The following is a 17,644-nucleotide window of genomic DNA, read 5'->3' as shown; positions in this document are numbered from 1 at the left end:
CAAGCGTGTCCCTAAGTCATGGTTCACCCCTCCCATCGCCTCCTTTTTGCCATTCGAAATCCCAGGCCGCCATAACCTCTCCGCTCCAGCCGTGAAATCCCACCCTCCTCCGTCCGCCACCTCACCGCTGCCCAGCCAGAGACTCTTCCCCGACGACGTCGTCCACCGCAACAGCTCGATGTCCCTCGCCCACCTCCTCAGATGAGGATCCGTCGTCCATCTCGGCGTCCCACCGGTTCAGCCGCCCCTTCCTCCACCTCCAAGGAGGTGCTCCGACAATCTCCTCGTCTATCACGACTGCTCCATCCCCACAGCGCCGCCTTAACCTGCTCCACCGGAACCGCAGCATCCTCACCGACTCCTCGGACGAAGCCGAGGCCTACTTGGCGCCACCAAAGAGGTTGTACACTCATCGCATCACACCTTCTCCTTAGCTCGACCTCCCGGCGCCGACGGTGCTCCATCCCGCACCCCCATGGAGCGGCTACCTTGAAGTCGGCGCCACGGGAGACATCTCCACGGTGGCTCTCCTCCAGTGTGAGGCCCCTTCTGCGGCGGTGTCCATACCAGCTGGATCTACTGCTGCTGCTCCGGCTCTCACTCGATCGCTCGCTCGCCCAGCTGCTGCTGCTCCGGCTCTCGCTCGCTCGCGCTGCTGCTGCTGCTCTCCCCCTCGCTCGTGCTGCTGCTCTGCTCCGATTTAGCTACACTTCAGTCGATGAATCGATTTTTGGGTCAGTCGATTTTCAGGGGGTGGGAGGGCTCGCCGGAGTTAAGGAAGAACCACCCGCAGCGGGGATGGGGTCTCACCGGAGAGGTACCCCACTATCTATGTTAGGGTTCAGGGTGGGGGAGGGGGGCTATAGGGCTGGCCGGGGCGGCGGCGAACCGGCGGTGGGGAGTTGTTTCGGGGCGGCGAGGCTGCGCTGGGGCCGGCGGTTCGTCCGGTGGTGGCTGGTGGCTCAGGGGGCGTCAGGTTGAAGATGAACTGCGGGCCCTCCCTAAAATACATGTCAAGTTGCTCTCTCCTACCATTGCGTTCAGTTTCGATAGTAACATTTAGATTCCACAATAAATTTCAGTTTCGACTTTCGACAGTTAAGTTCAGAGTCAACAGTTTTTACCTCATATGTTGTAGTCAGGTGGTTTTTGGTGATGTAAATTTTACATCTATTTTACATCATCTATTGGAGATGCTATTAGAATCCCACTTGAGATGGACGGTGTCTGTCTTGTGCTGCTTCAGCCTTGACATCCTATGACTCACCGGGGCTGCTCCAACGACATAACGATCCATCACGACAAAGCAGTGCCCTAGACGCCATCTACAAATTCCTCAGATCTTCCTCCACACCTCCGACAGCCACCTCTGCCTCAACTGCTTCAGCGATCAACCCAATGATGCTGAGGTCGACACGGCTACGGCAAAGAGGTTGTACACTTCTTGCATCACTTATTACTATACATTCATGTCGATCCATTAGGGCTATTTTGGTTCAACGGAAAAACATAGGAATAGGGAATTTTCCAATGGCACTCTAGTATTCAATTATTCATGCATTTTGTTGAAAGGAATGAAGCAAAACATCCACCTGGACCTACTTTTCAAAATCCTATGCATGAAAACAAGACCAAGTGCATTAGTGGCAGAATAATATTCTAAATGTACATGCTTTCATATGGTTTCACTTTATTTTGGCCATGTTTCTTTGCATTCCTCTGCTCTTCCAATTCCTGTAAACCAAACACTCAAGTTGACAGAAATCCTGTGTTTACAAATGCTCTGTTTACCATGTGCATTCCTATCCTATTCCAGTGTTTTTCCTATCCCTGCATTTTTAGAATCATGCAAGCCAAATGAGCCCTTACAGAATTACTTCAGTTACAAGTCGGTGTCGAAGGGATCTTTGTGTGGTTTGTCCTGCTCCTGCCGCGATGTCGTCCACCTCAACTGAGCTGCTCCATCGACAGAAACATCCACCAAACCAGACATCACGACTCCTGACCATCTTTCGCCGCCTGAGGTCTCCTTCCCTGCCACCGGCACCCACCGCAACAGCATCACCATCATCCACTCAGCAGATGAACCTGAGGAGTACATGGGTCCACAAGAGAGGTCACACTCTTTTGTATCTGCTTATGTTATGCATTGCTAAAAATTTCCTGCTACTTTATCGTCCTGTTCACCTCTTGGACTCCAAGTCAGGTCCAAATTAATGTTCAAACCTGAGTTGTAAATTAGTTGTGGGGCACATATCGAGGAAGCAATGAATAGTATCTCTGTCTAATAGCTGTTTCACCTAGGGTATGCCTATGTTGTTCATCTTGGCTGGGAAACAAATAGTAAAGCAATCATCATTTGTCTTTTTATTAAATTAAAGCAATCATCAGCCTGCTATCATTATTTTTGGATCCATCCACTGGTTGTTACCATCACTCTAAATTTCTGCATGCTCTCCTTACATAATGTCACCATTTTTTTCCGTATGCATGTAAGATATTGTACACAGCCATGCTGAACATGTTGAGAAAAAGAGAAGAGTTTTGCGCGGCAATACAATGTCATGCAAACATCGCTCCATGGTGGGTTCAATGGCAAACCCTCCCCCACCCCTCTCCAGATTGTAATCCAGAGGAAGATATCTGTTCTTAGGTGGATTCAGATGCCTCTGACCACTCCTATTTACCCCCCAAGGTGTTTGCTCTACCTTGGCATGATGATGTTAGTCATATCATGCATATGTTGCCTTGCAGTGCCTACTTTTTACATCATATATGTCATCTGCTTAGTTTAGACATGTTCTGTAATGCCACCTGTTTAGTTTCTATATCATATATGGGAATTGTGCAGTCTCATGTCTTTTAGACAGCCATAATATACATGAAATGTGCAATGCCATCCTGTTTAACCAGGCATCATATATTTGAATGATATCTTGCCCATCCTTTTCTTCATTACATTTCCATTTGTCGATAATGTTTGTACATTAAACTACTCTTCCTGTGAATCAGCCATTTGGGTGGGAGATTGAAAAATCTGGAGTGAAAACAAGGCCTTTAGCGCAGACAATGCTACATGTCGAAGCAGATATCTTGTTGGGTCCCGATAGCTCCTCAGAGATAGATTCAGAGACAGATGACCAGTCATATTCCCCCACCGAGGTGTATGCTCTAACTTGGCACGATTATACTACTCATATCATGCATATGGTGTTTTGCATTGCATAGATTAGACATCATATACACAATATTCAACACCATGTTCTTAGTTCAGACATCATATCTAATGCCCTATGTTTAGCATATAAATCACATATGTGAATTAAATGATGCGATCATGATTACTTAGATAACATGTAGGTGAATTATGTCATACGATCTTGTTTAGTTATTCATCATATCTTTGAATTATGTTATGCTATGCTATCCAGTTTAGATAGACATCATATATGTGAAATTATGTCATGTTATCCGTTTTAGTTAAAAAATATACATGTCAACTATTTCATGCCCTATTTTTTCCACACTATCTATTGCATCTGTCTCTCATACAATGTCTGTACATTCAACTATGTTTCCTGTTTATCAGCCATTTGAATTGGAGCGGGTGATGCCAGCATCTAGCGGACTAAAAACACGGTCTTCAAATAAAACAGTGCTACCTCTTGGTGGAGATAGCACCCCGGTTGTACATGCACGAGAACTAGACCTACCACACATAACCCAAACTCTCGCAGATTGTACCCCTACTGCAATGGACAGAGAACCAGCTTCACCCAATCTAACCCCAACCCCAGCAGATAGTAACACAGTTCTTGTTGACACAGCACCATCTCCACCACAGAGCTCCCAAACAAGAGTAGTTAGTAAGGAAGCTCCAGTGCCCAAAGGGCCAGTACTACCACGGCGAACCCCAACTCCACCAGTTAGTACGCCTATTCCCGTGGAGGAAGCACAACCAGCTAGTCGTAGTTTAGCATCTATCACATTTGATGTTGTTAAATCGTATGTGCGTATCTTCCCATCTTGGAAATATTATACTGAAGATGAAGGAAAATGCCAGTTGCAGGTGTTTGTCCAGGAGTTATGTGTAAGTAATGTTATTCATGGCAATTACTTTGCTTTGTCCCATACATCCTACCTCCATGATGGTTATAATACAGCAAATTTTCCTATTTTTTCTCTATAGAGAAGGACCGATTTGGAAACTCGGGATGAGATAACCTGTGCTAATACCTCTGCTATCTTCAAGAATGCTTGGTGGCACTATCAGAATTACCTGAAGAAAACGTACTTCACCGACAAAGAAACTCATCAAATTCCCTTACGTTCTCCTAAGACACATTTACTGGACGATGACTGGGAACGCCTTATTCTGTACTGGTCCCGAACCAAGAATGTGGTAAGGTATATGAGCTCATTTTCTATTTTTAAGTACTATATTCTTGCGCCTTGCTGTACTCTGTTCATGTAGAACAAGTGCCTAAACCTGAAGAACAACTGTTCTAATTTAAGATTCCACTGCTATCATAGTTCAAAAAAGCGCTAGGCGTTAATTGTGCGTTTTGCCACCGCCTTGCGCTTTACTGACCAAAGCGCATGCTTATGTGCGGGTATGCACAGATTAAGCGTAGTTATACACAATGCGTTTCGCTAACGCCTAGAGCCTAGGCGCGCTTAAGCGCTTGCTTAGGCGCGCCTTTTTTAACTATGATTGCTATTGTGCATACTGTTTTGCTCTTGTATCACTGTATTTACTCATACAAACTTATTTTAAAATTAAAGGATCCAATCGAAACTTCAATGGCACAGCAGGTATATTCACGCATGTTTCTTTAACAGGCTTGCTCTTATCAATAGCTCTGTTGATTTCAATTTCAATTATGTATACAGTTGACTTCTCATATCATGCACATTACTAGCATCACAACAGAGCCAATAGTGTTGTTCTACATGTAGACCCGTGGTACCCATATAAAATCTTGTTGTGTCATGTAGTTTCCCACGATTTGTATTCTTTCACTGCTGCTTTATCTTGAACTGATATGATTTGAACCGTGTCTCTATTTTGATTTGGCAAGACAATGCAATGACCATAGGACATAGATATATATTTGTTTGATGCTTTTATTATATACTAGTACTTGGCAATAGAAGACTTGGTAGTTTAATCCGGTCCACCTTACTAATGAACTGGTTCACCGAAATGAGTTTCATATACTAGTACATGCTAAACTGTTATGTGTCTGCTTGTTTCTTCTTTTAGAATGCTGACAGAATATTGGGGAAGAGTGCCTTATTAAGCAATGGTAAAGAAAGTAATGCAGATAAGGTTCAGGATAGTGACACATCCTTGTTTGTCTCCAACAAAGCTGATAAAACAACTAAGAAAACTATCTCGAAGACAGTGAGACAACCCCAAAGTCCTGTCTTGGTTTAGTGTTGGAGTTACTGGCCACTACCGCTTGCAAAAGCTATTCAAACTCACTGTCTGAATCAGTTCGGTTTCTTGAGTCTGAGCTACAAGCTGAAAGACATCGATCAGTTGTGCTGCGGCAAGAAGCGGAAGGACTACTTAAATCCCTGGAGCATTCAGATGCATAGTTTCTGGTGCAACAGCAAGCGTTGGAGGATTTTAGTGCCAAACAGGACAAAGCTAATAAGCTTACTAAGCTTATTGCCAGCATGGTGGATACCACGTTTCTTGAGCTCTTCTGAAGTTGTTTCAGTTATGCTCTTGTTTTGCTGCCGCGTTTATTTGCACTGGTGGCCAATTTTGACGGCTAGTGTATGTAATATGCTGCTTTGTTCCCTATATTTGCACTGGTGGCGAACTTTGATGCCCGGTGGATGTAATATGTGTAATAGCGGTAATAGGCTAGCGGTAATTTCTTACTTACTTATTTCCTTATTGTCTTGTTTAGTTGTTTGTTTGTAGTCACTGAAGTTCTTTTTCTGTGTTTTTCTAGTGGCCACAATAACTTATTTTTGGAAACTAGGCCAAAATAATCATGGCAACACACGGACTGTTGTAACCATGGGGCTCATGCGGGCCGTATGATCCATGGGCCTTCTACGGGCCGTAGGATCCATTGGCCTTCTATACGGGCCGTAGGATCCATGGGCCTTCTACGGGTCGTACGATCCATGGGTCTTTTATGGGCCGTAGGATCCATGGGCTTTCTACGGGGCGTATCGTCATTTCACCAATCATGGGCAGTACTATTCATGGACAATAACGGGTCGTTTATTGCCGTATTTGATAACTCTATGAAAACAGCCCAACGGGTTTTTTCGACATGAAACGGCCCAACGTATTAACGGGTCGACTGTAACCACGGGCTGAATTTGGCCCACAAGAAGAAAATGATAGTAACGGGCTGTAAGTAACCGAATGCTGGAAATGAGCCCAAGAATAAATGGGTCCTGAGAAGGCCGAAAGATATCATGGGCTGGAAACGGCCCAACGGAATAATGGACCATTAATGGGTATAAAGTGATACATTGTTCATTACGGGCCAGTTTTACCACGGGCCGTTAAGGGGCCGAGGGTTACTAAGGGTCTCATATGGGCCGAAAGACGTCATGGGCCATACATGGGCCGGAAGTTAAAACAGGCTGGAATTATATTGGACGGCCCAGATGACGCTACCGGGCCTAATTCGGATAGGCCATAAACGGGCCCTGGGATAGCGGGTTGTAAATGAGCTATATGTGAACAAGCCGTTAACAGGCTTGCTGTGGGCCGGCCCACCATCTTTTGACCAAGCCAAACGAGCCGGCCTTTTCACAGGAATGGGCCTCTATTGGGCCGCGCCACGTGTTGGCGTATCATAGGCGCTTTTGGTCCAATGAGTGGATGACATCTGTCCCAACGGTGAGCCGACACGTGTTTCCTCCAGCCAATGATGATTTTACACGTGGAAAATCCCCATTGGTCGGGGCTGTTAACGGGTTATCGGATCCAAAACTGGACCCAATAGCTTAACGGCGTTCCGTTACGGTGGATGCCACGTGTCGGTCACCCTTGACGAAAGCACTTGTGTGACGCGCGATTTATTGTCATGGAAGTGAACACTTCCATGATGATAATTTTGGTAATGTCATGGAACACTTCTACGACAACAGAGGTATGACTATCTTGATTCTGTCATAAATTTGTCATGGATGTACATGCATGACTGAAAATGTGACCTATTGTGACAAACACGTATCATCACGGAAGTGCATTTTTTGTAGTGTTTACCCATTAAGATAATGAGGGTGCTTCTATTTGTTAGTGTATGTTTCATCAACTAGTGTCACTATTACAGTAATCTCACTCTATCAATATATGTGCCAACAGGGATGCTTGATTTTGGTGGAACTGCATAAAAACTTTGGGTGCTTCATCGCCTCAATAGCTTCCTTCCTTTCCTGTCAGTCGCTAATCTGGGCTTCCTTCCTTCCTTTGATGTCAGTCACTTGGCTTATCTCGGCTTCCAGTCAAAGTCAAAGGAAATAGTAATTGATATGCTACCTCACACAGGTTGGTACTGGTCTTTATCCTAATTATTGTGCTTGTCGTATGTCAGAATATCACCTTGAACTCCCAAAGAAAATGGGATCAGCAAGCTCTTCTCCTAGCTTGGAGTTTAGAGCCAGTAGCCTGGTCGACTGCTTGAAGTTCACCTGGGCACCTATCCCTATGCTTGGAGTTCAAAGCTCTTTGCCTGCTTCGAGTAAAGATCCAGACTTTCCAGAGCCATTGGACGGGACGAAGCAACACGACGGGCGGAGCACCTGACCATGCAGGACACACAAACCTAGCCATGAAGAGCTGTGGTGGTCGGTGGCCCTGCTGTCGCTGAACCCCGCGCCCCCTTCTACAACCGTCGTGAGGTTCTGAACGCAGCTCCCGTCCATGGCCAGCTCCTGCTGCAGCTCCTCCCCGAGCAATGTTGCTCTGGACCAAGCTCCGCACTTACGGCGTCACATATGGAAGCAGAGGACGAAGGCCAGATCCTCGTACACCCATCGGGACGCCGTCGGTGACCTCCCCTCCCAAATCGCCCGTCGCTTCGCCCCCCAAATCGGCCGCTGCTCCACCTCCTAAATCGACCGCCGCTTGGTATTTGAGGCTTCCACTCCTTGTCTCCGCCGATCGCTGCCGCCCGCATCCTCTTCGCCGCCGCCTGCCTCATGGACGGCGCATCCCGCCTCGTCGCCGGCGCACTTCCTCACGAGACCCGTGTCGAGGAGAGGGGGGATGAAGTGGAGTGGTGTGTGTGGCTGAGAGTGGGCGGTGTGGTGTGGAGATGCGTTTGGGAAAATGAAAAACGTTCGCGATGACCCGATGATTTTCCGAACAGAATCCTGCGCTGACGTGGTGGACCCTCTTGCTTCAAGATTCGTACCGCCATCGAACGAATGCGGGCATGTTCGGGACGTTCGGGAGTTATAGAATTTGCTGTTTTTTCTAGCGCAGAAGCCTAGGAGTCCAGATTGACTGTTGTTTCAATGTCCGGCCATAAGACGCTTCCTTGTTTTTTTAATTGGGTGCTTCCTTGCTTTTTTTCAATTAGACTCTTACTTCGTTCGCTGGCTAGCTACCTAGTTGGCTGCCATTGTAAAAGGTATCTCTGGTCGTGTGGGACAGATTTATTTCAATAAAAAAGCATATGAGTTAGGCAATCAGAGACGTGTTATTTGTCCGTGACAGGTGATGTGTCAACCTATTTATACATGACATATTTACGTGTAACGCTACTTCTTTTAAATCACAACCGTTAATCTTACCTATATATATATATATATATATTATATATATATATATATATATATATACTAATAAAGCACGGATTGTTTCTGGTCGTCCGTCATGCCATTTTACAAATAAACTCCTCAGTTTTCTGTAAATCAACCCGCAGTACACATTTAAGTTATAACCGAACCGTTTTTTCTCATTTTCTCAGAAAACCCCCTGACGTTTTAGACAATCAACCCGCCATCCATATTTAAGTCAGCCGAAACGTTTTTTTAGTTTTAACAGAAAAACCCCTTGACGTTTCGGTCAATCAATCTACAGTTTGTGTAAAATAAGATTATTCATATCTTTTAAACCGTAACTTAAATTTTAACATGTTATATATGAAACTTGATTAGAAAAATATGTAGAATCTAAATATGAAGTTATTTTTAGCTGTTAAATATTGCTAAAATATAATTTTTCGGGCAAACTTAATATATAGTGTATGGTCTGTTTTTTTTTGTACCGTCGGTGATTCAAATTGCAAATAAACATCTATTAAAACCAGAGTGAGAGAAAAAAACATCGAGAACCATGCATACACAACTATGAAAAACCTTGCGGGAAAAAAATAACATACTTTTTATCTTATTCCATGCGAGTGTGCGCACGTGCTCGCGCGCAAAAGATAGAGACATTAAGACTAACCACATTCAAACGTGTTTTCATTGTGTGAGCACAGAAGTCACTGTCGGCAACACAAATGTGATGCCATGTGAAACTAAAAGACGTGGGCCTATTAATGTCTTGAGTCATGGTTATTGGGTTAAGAGTGTGTGTTATTTTCTTTCCCGTTGCAATGCACGGGCTTTTTTTCGAGCGAGTGTGTGAGTATAGAGGAAATACAAATGTGATGCCATGTGAAACTAAAAGACGCGGGCCTATTAAGGTTTTGAGTCATGGTTATTGGGTTAAGAACGTGTGTTATTTTCTTTCCCGTTGCAACGCATGGGTTTTTTTGCTAGTATCTATAATTTATGGTCAAGATAATTTAATCTGTGTGGACGAACATGATGACTTGTTTGACTCCTGTTTTAAGTATACTAGTAGAATGCCCGTGCGTTGCCACATGCATTTTAAAAATCATTCTGGTTCACCATGATCATGTTTTACTGGAAAAAAAATGTGATTTACGGATATATGATATTCCTCATTACAATTAATTTCACTAAATTTCTCGATCCATCAAACTATGAGTAAGTGCAAAAGTAAATGAATCTGAGTTGAGTGGAATAAGGAAGGATCAAATGAATGAGCAAACAAATTATGCACACGCCGTTCAGTTCTTCTCCATCAGAAAATGGAACCCAATACATTGTTACTGCAGCATTGCATTGCTCCACGGAATCCATTAGCCTCGCTAGCCCTAAGGAACCCCATTTGGCCATTTATTCCGCCGTCGGCCTCAACATCGCCTCTCACATCTCTCAGCTAGCTCTGCCACGATGCCATGTCCTTCATGTTTCACTTCATCCTACATTACTCCCATAAGTACTCCCTCCGTATTCCTAAATATAAGTCTTTTTAAATATTCCAATAAGGGACTACATACGGAACAAAATGAGTGAATCTACACTCTAAAATATGTCTATATACATCTGTATGTAGTTTGTATTGAAATCTCTAAAAATGACTTATATTTAGAAACAGAGGGAGTACTATTGTTTAAGCACGCATACCAGCCGTTAGATCGAGCACATCCAAACGGTTGCGATCCACCCTTTTTCACCCTCTCCTCCCATCGCGAGACGTCTCCCACACAACGTCAACAATGCTCCTCTCATGCACGCGTCCAGTGTGGGTCATGGCCCCTCATGAGCCACCCTCACCAGCCACCGACCTCGTCGTAGGTCGCACCTTGCCACCCTCATCGCTGCCGCAACTCTTCCCTCTTCCTCCCTTCCGGTTACGTCATGTCGGCCATTTCAGATATGAAAAATGCCAATGAAGTTGTTGCAGCACGCACATGAGAAAACGCTCCCTCCCCTCGCCACCATAGAATCGTCGATGATGATTGTAGCTCTGTTCCATTGTCGCAACACCGTCGGTAGTGGTGGCAGCTCCTTCACCCGCGGTCGCGGCGTGGATGCAGCAAAATCCTTTGCCAATTCGAGCATTCAGAAATGTCTACGCTGGCAATTTCATCGGCGAAGGTTCCAACATTCCACAACCTGGCTCAAGTAGTAGCCGGTTCTAGCAAAATCGTTTGTTGGTTCCAGCATCCGCTTCACGATTCACAACATTGCCCAGTTGTGGTCACCATCAGGCCTCTCGTGTTCACGGGTCGTAGCAACCACCAAACACGGTTCCAGCATAATAATTTCACCGACGAAGTTACATGATAATTTCTAAATCGTCACTTGATTTTGGAGCGATCTTCTTCTTTCTTTCTTTCTTCCTTGCTCACGTGAACCCTCCTCAAACCCACCCAAACCACATGTGCTGCCCCGCCCTAGCCGACAACTCCGTCTTGTCGATGCCACAGTAGAGCACATCCATCTACCCCCCCCCCCCCCCCCCCCCCCCCCCCCCCCCAACACTCGGACACACACACACACACACACTTCTTCTCCGACGCCAACAACCCACCCGACACCCGAAACAATCAGGCGTCCACCTCGTCTCCACTTGTGACATTGTGGTCAGCCACTTCATCGCCTGCTCCAGCTCGTTCTTGATGATCCCTCATCAGGATGTGTCGGGGCCAACCGTGGCCTTCCCATCTCAAGCTCGGTACTCTACCCCTCATCTATTTATCTCTAGAAATTGACTTGCGCTACAATTGATTTCAAGAAACTAACGAATAGAAAACGTGCTTGCATTCTCCTCGTCCATTTGCGTCTTGCAAGAAAGACAGTACTTTTCCTCATGTCTTCCTTTCTCTCTACATGACCAAACTGCACCACATATACAACACATGCAGATATGCTACACCTCGTTTACTATGCTAGACATGCATATTGTTTGCTAATTTTTTCCTGGTACTTTCTTATTTCTTTTGTAAAAATATATCTGAAGCACCATTAGAACACAGTATAAAATCCAATTTATTAAATATGATAAAATCCACTAAATAATGCCAGTAAAGTATATACAAATTTGCACTTCCATTACTTTTAACGAAAAATATACATACTTCTGCGTCCACTACTCCTTTCAAACAATGATAAAACATGATCACTTGTCCGTCTTTCAGCGGACAATCTTTGACTCCTCTAGTGACCTGGGATCTGCGGAGATCACTCCTCAACTGACTTAGCTGTTTGTTTATCTAAACAATAAAAGGCTTAGCTTTTCGTTAATTTTAGTCTTACAGAGTTGCAGCCCCTCAAGTATTTGGTCTCTGTATTTTCTTTTTTTTGTCATGCCTTGTTTCCTAATTATCCGATGTATTTTCTTGTAGAGTCAGGCATATTCTACACTAATTCTAGAACATCCTCGAGTTACCTAGCCTCCGTGGTAGCTCCTCCTCCCTTTTGCCGCTCCATGTGCTAGCCTTGAAAATGCCCAATTATATTGTGTCCTTGCATTGTTATGTATGTAGTTCTGATCAATCACACAAATACCTAAAAGTAAAGAATAAAACTAAAGTGAAATTGCTAGGAAAATGTCAAGAAATCACATACTGCTAGTTAGGGCATCAGAATATCACATTATACTATCCTCTACAATGGTTACATGTAAAGCAAATTTGGAGGCATATACAACTAAAAAGTAAATCATTGCATCATGGAAATGACATACAAATATGGACCATGGAATAAAATACTATTGGAAGGCATGTCTGCAAGGATTGTTTAGAAACTTGATCACTGTATCATGAAAATGATATTGCAAGAGCTGACCTTTCCCTTGGGCACATTCCCATGCTTTGACTAAAATAGAGCATTTGCAGTTCCTGCTTGGACGCTCACGTTCTTTCCGTTTACTCACTTCATATGCTATCCCCTGATCAAATCAGCTGATTAGCCAGCCAACCAGCTCTACTTTTGCAGTTTGCATTGAACACTCCAAAGGGAAAATTAGAGGGCACCCATGGCTTCAAGGATGAGGTAGTAACAGCAAGGTCGATGAGTAGCGAGAGCGCATCAGACACGGCCTCCCCAGCCCCTCCTCCCCGACGGCACCGCGGAGATTGAGCCGTTGCCACACAGGGAGAGCCAAAGGAGCCGGTCAGGGAGACAGTACTGGCACACGTCGTTGTACACACAAGGAGTTAGTACGGTCACACTTCATCCTCCATTAACTCTGACATGGGCATGTAAGTGCCTGCTACAGAAAACGGGCGTGTAAAAATCCGCACGAGAATGCATAGAAAATGGACAGTAAGGGGTTTGTTAAAAATGGTGCATCTAGTTGGTTAACAAACTGCAGCTCAAAGAAAAAAATCAATTACTTGGTAAAAATGTCCCAATAATTCCTGGCCAGAAGCTATGTTGCAACAAAGATTAATTTTAAATTACCAATCACCTCCAAGCACGTTCTTACGTCCATCCAAAGCTATGGCACCTTCATCAGGAAATAATATATTTCAAACATGAGTACATGACTCACGTAGCTAGTTCCATATACATACCCTGGGTGTATACACTACTGCAATTTCAGGCGACAGTGTGATGCTATCCGTTAGTGAAGCTCCATGAATGCTCCATTTATTTATTCAATCAAGGCATTTATATCTTCCCCCGTTCTCCCATCATCTATTTCTCACCTGCAAAGACATCAGACAATCAATAATGTAGAAGAGCCATTGTTATTTTTAACTACTTAAGGGCAGCCAGCCATAGGAACATAGCAGGTACTGTACCAAATAATAACAAAGAGATCCAAAGGATTTTGAATTTTTAAACCACAGTTAGTCTATGAAGAGCATCTATATAGCAAACAAATATGAACTTTCACAACAATAAGGAATGACAAGTAATTACTTTGCTCCCTTAATAGTTGATATTGGTATGCACCCATATGATCTTTCTGAAATTAGTACCTTCAATAGACCAATATTAGTATTATCAGTGGGCCAATATCTACTCCAACATGAAAAACAAATCATGGTGTAAAAAGAGATATACAGCTGGTCCAACTTATTCAAGAGATTAACAAAGAAAGAAAATCTCCGCAATTAGAGTATATAGCTTGTGTCTGAAGATATGGACATGCTTAGATATTTGTTAAATAAGTAAGAAATATCAAACTTGAGGTATGTATGACTGAAGAAGAAGCAAAGCATCTGCATTAAGAATTCAAAGCCAACGAAGGGAATGCAGAGGATCAGACATCTACAATAAGTAGAATGGGGGCCCATATATACCAATGAGTTCTTATGTTCTTCATGGAGCTGAAATCACTCACAAACTTAGTTAAGGAGGGAGATAGAAATGCTAATTACTCTGCCATATGGAAATAGCAATACATGAGAGAGCAGTCATTGGAAAATCTGGGATCCTGATTTATATGCACGAACACTGATGGCCTGACTTACAAGCATGAACAAATAAGGTTAACCTCTGGAGGCTAGGTGATTTATATGCACGTTTGGCTGCCGGTGAGCTACAACTGGTGCGTGCAGTATGCACTGCTTGCCGGTGGCAGCGACGGAGAAGGGGACATTCGGATTAGATCAGAGGGCTAGGGTTTGTACGGGGAGGAAGCAAAGTTCTTAATTTCCTGATTGGCCAAACAAGCATGTGCTTCAGGAACAATTCAGAATTTTCATTGATTGATAAGCTTCTAATCTTGATAAGAAAATGAGCTGATGTCTACATCAAAAGAAGGGAATAAGAGCAATACTGTGGATATAGCCATCATTTTTGTACAGGTAAGAAAGGTATCATCTTTCAGGATAAACTCTTCTTATTTAATTACTCATTTAAACATCTCCTAATGTTCCTGGTCATGTAAGCAAATATTAAACCTCATCTCCTTCGAGGGACAAAAAAATCAATGTTCATTTTCACATTGACTGAGTAAATTTATTGTTCCTGAAAACAATTGAATGCATAATGTAGTTTATGAAAAGATTCCAAATTGTGCTGATCCAATTTTCAGTTTCAAGGAATGGCATATGTATAGCACATAGCCTACGACCTGTGATCATGACATATTTACTTGCCTGACAATGTTAAATAAATTAAAAATTCTGAAGTGCAATGGCACCTTACTCCACACAAAGCATTTAAGATAACTTCATTTACATAGTAATACAATATATTTTTTTTGAAGAGGACCATGTCTTCTGAAGGGGAGACATACCTTCTTGACAGCCTTCACATTTTTCCTACATGGCCAGCTACAAAGAATCTCAGGCGCCATATACAGAGTAAGAATTAGCAAACCTTGCAAGAATAATACTTCTGAATGAAATCTTGGATTCACCACAATTTTCAGCGAGTCAATTGAAGTCTTAAAAATGCTTTTAATTATTCAGGAAAAAATCCTAAACAAAACTTAGGAACAAAGAAGCTAATCTCCAATGTGAATCATTAAAATTGATCTGTCCAGGGACTTGGTCGTTGGAGCATTTGCCCATTCGGCAAGTATATAAATACATCAAGAAATACATGAAGTCGATGCAGGTTTTCTTGAGCTAATCAAGAGGAGGTGCATTCTCTTTGCATTTGGGAGGCCTTTTAGTTGGTTCAACCATGATAGTAACTAAACACATGAGGCCTTAACTCAAGACGCAAGTAGGTCATCTAACCTAGAAGTGTCACCCATTGTTGGCCAGGGCAACAATCCTAGAGAATTATTACTTATACGGTGTCCAGGGACAGTAATGCAGTACCATGCACTGTAGATATTTGATTCATGAATGCAGTCAACTTACGCATATGGCTTCATCGTCGGATTCAAGGGTGCAGGTCCTGGATGGTCGTTGCAAGCTGCGGAGAAAGAAAAACTCAAATTGGCGTCCATGAGAAATGAGTGCTAGCATAGTAAGGGGCAGTTTCATTCATTCATCCATCCATTGAGTGTGGTTCAGTTTTCAGCTAAGAGAGCCAACCAATCTATTATCTATTATTTAATTTAAAACAAGAGGCAAACAAGCCATTACGTTCGTCCACATATATTAAATTATCTTGATCGTCAATTTTATATATTAACGGTGAAGATTTAAAAGATATAACGTTACATACAAATAAAGTTATACACAAACAATTGGCATGGCACGTAAAGATTGTTTGGTAGGTCTTTCATACAAGTCACGTGTTTTTTCTATTAAAAAAAGTTTGTCCGAGAGAGACAATGGGACGTGAACGTCAAGTACGGCTGCCATATAAAAGTGCAGCTGCCTTATAAAGTAGGCTGCCCGCTTCCATTAATGAACACGGCTTCCAAACAGCTGAAAAAAATGCTGCTGCCATATAAAAGAGTCTGATCACCCAGAGTCCGATTGCAATACTACTATGTTGCCATCTATGATTTGAAAAAAAAATAGGATCTGATTTTAGCAAACTAATCAATTCAGACTCTTTTTTACATTAAAGGAAAATCTCTATAAGAGGACATTAGCAGTTCACGTTGGGATAACAAACTTCTTTTAACCACAGTTCCACAAAAAAAACATCTTTTATCCACAAGAAAAGGAAACTTTCTCTACCGACGTGAAAAAGTACATGTGTACATACATATCATAAATTCTGGGACCTAAAAATTAGCAATAAAATTTTGCTTAATAAGAAGTATGCATACAATAGCATGTTAGAGGCAAAACATCATCACTGGACAACTGATACTCAAAATACATGAACATCTAAGTGCCAAAAAAGATATTTATATTCTCGCAAAAAAATTTAGAGATAATTAGGACGTCTGATCTAATTACAATGATTTTTTGAGTTGCTAATTAAAATCATTGGTATTATATATTAAGCATTTTTTCACTAAAAAATAGTCTGAGTAGGATTGTGAAAGCATATACTGTACGACAGCAACCATGGTGTTCGCCCGATCAAAGCATGCGCTAAACTACACAGAGCATACTCAATACGGCCATGGCGCTCGGATGCCCAGATAATGGAAGGCACGGCAGGCAACAACAATCAAAGGCAAGAACCAACAGATACCATGCGTACACACTTGCCAGCTTCCTCATGTACGGAATATTACAATTTCATTTGAATGTGTCACTCGAACATATTCCTGGATTCTAAAGACTACTAATTAAAAGTGGCATCCCACGGGGGTCGTGGGCAATGATGATGCAGATGAACCAACAGATACGTATATATGTTCAAACAAAAAAAAACAGATACTGACATGCTCTTGCCTTAACGTTGCATGCTTGGTTGAATAGCATCAATTGGGAAGTCAATACATACATGAAATTATAATATTTCTATTAATAATGTCCAAACCACTAATTCAAAAATTAGCTTCTAACTATGCCGTCCGTCATATATAGACATGGAATTTTTCCTATAAGTACGACAACTATCTATGGATATATAATGTTATTTTTGTCAATATAGCGGTCATCTTTTGTAGATCCCAAATACCTCAAATACACAGTAATAATAATATATAAATTTAACACTGGCAAGGAAAAGTGTTGCAATCATGAGGTAGGATACGACTTATAATGACATTAATGAAGCAACCATGTTACTTCACAGATGCTAAAATATCTCCATCTTGGATCATATTGGTTGATTTTAGAAATCAATAATAAATACAGCTCTTATTATGTGGACAAGGGGTACCACTCCATTTTAGAAATTCATAGGTCTGGCTAATTTCATGGAGATATAAACAACACACTTCTGTTACATGTGTAGAAAATACACCTCTTCTTATCCAAATATCCAAATTAGTAGTTAATAAAGGAGAAGTTGATTTATAAAGGAAATCCAAAAA

The sequence above is a fragment of the Triticum urartu genome, chromosome 7 (assembly GCF_003073215.2).
Source record: "Triticum urartu cultivar G1812 chromosome 7, Tu2.1, whole genome shotgun sequence".
NCBI lineage: Eukaryota > Viridiplantae > Streptophyta > Magnoliopsida > Poales > Poaceae > Triticum > Triticum urartu.
Note: the sequence above shows the minus strand (reverse complement) of the source record.